Raw genomic sequence first — 1,831 nt, 5'->3', positions numbered from 1 at the left:
AAGTATTTTTAAAATATAAAATTCTAAGTGTTTTAAATATATTTTAACAGACTACCACACTTCGAGAGTAGTTTTTTTCTGGTATATAAATTATTACTTCTACATAAGCTTCACTATATGTATTGAACTTGAATTTTGGGTTCATTATGAAATTTGTTTTTCAAGACTTTAGTTGAAAACGAGTGAGGTGGGAAATATTTGGGGAATCGCTCAGTCTTTAACCATGCGGAAATTTTCTATTTTTTTTACTTCTTTGTTGAGCTCTAAACTGGAATGTGATTCTGTGATATGGAACCATAGTTATCAAGACCATTCGAAGTCTGTTCAAAATAAGTTTTTCTTTTTGCCGTACATTGGGATTCCAATGCCATTTACCAATCGTTTAAAATGTTTAACTCTGAAAATAATAGTTTTTGTACAACTTACGAATGTGGTAGTCTGTAGTACATCTATGTTGTCTGATATTGATTTTAATGTTCCCGCTCGCTCTACCAGGCAGTTTAGACCTTTACTTTTAAAAATAGTAAACTAACTTTACTCTCTATTCAAAGGAAAATAAAAGCAGGAGTTCCACGATGTAGTGTGTTGGGCCCTCTTCTATATCTTCTATTTATGCATGACCTACTAATAGACTGTAATAATACAATAGCGACATCAGATAGTATTGTAGATATCGCGTTGTTGCTGTTGGTATTAGTGAACACAAGCCCCCTACTAAACTCCAAAAGGTTGTAAATGGCCTTTACAATGGCCAAAGAAATGACAGATTCAGGAAACTATTGTTTTCACATACAGCAAAAAACAGCACTAACTAAGTTTCATAAACGGTGCACGAATACCGTACTTTAACTCCGCTTTAGGAATGACGCTTGACTCTAAGCTACGGAGAGTTCATATAAAAAACGAACGGTAAGATTTAGACATGTTACTTAAAAATATTATTTGGTTATTTGGTAACTAGTTACTTATCTACAAAAAAATACTCTGAGCAATATGAAGCTATGGTTCAGTGGGTTTGCACTAACGCAAATAGCAAGTTAGTCGCCCAACAGTTCCAAAACAACGCAGTATGAATGATTGGAAAAGCGCCTTTTTATTGTAGATGTGCTGATTTAGAGCGTGATCTAAGCGTAAACTCGACGAACGCAGAAATATCAAAAATTGCAGTAGCAAATAAAGCAAGATTCTAGAGCTGGATAACCAAGTCGACTCAAACGCCTCAAGCGAACTTTCAAATTAGCTCAGATTGGTTTTGTAATAATTATGTATACGTTTAAATCATATTCAATTTGCTGTTTGTCCTTTTTTTGTCTCAACTACTACTCAAAGAAAGAAAATATTTACACAAAATTTGTTTCCTTTTAGTCGTGCTTGGATAATTTATCTTCGATTAATCGCTTAAGCAAATTTGAAAAGTATAGTATAGTGATGAGAAAACCCCGTTTAAGGAAATACTGTAATTTTTGAAGATATGAAATAAAAATTTCATACTACAGGGGCTTCTTACCAATCATAGAACACAGTAATCTTTAAATAAATGGTCTAAAAAATTTAATTTTGCGATTGTGATTGATTCAAAGCCTCTTTGCTTCAATACATCCAAAAAATAATTAAGAATAATTTTTAAATTGTGAGATTTCTACTTATTTTGAACGACTTTTGTTAAACTAAATATTAAATTTATTTTATCTTTTAAATAAATCAAAAATCCTGCTTAAAACTGCATTCAAAACTCAGACGAAAGCGCTCTTCTTGCTTTAAAGCCTTCTCCTTCATCCATTCACGTGCACAACTTTCCACGAAATTACAGTGAATATTTAATTACAGAATT

This window comes from Bactrocera latifrons, unplaced genomic scaffold (assembly GCF_001853355.1).
Source record: "Bactrocera latifrons isolate USDA-ARS-PBARC rearing strain unplaced genomic scaffold, ASM185335v1 scaffold_43, whole genome shotgun sequence".
NCBI classification, from domain to species: Eukaryota; Metazoa; Arthropoda; class Insecta; order Diptera; family Tephritidae; genus Bactrocera; species Bactrocera latifrons.
The sequence above is the reverse complement of the archived record's forward strand: the minus strand, read 5'-3'. Positions refer to the sequence as shown.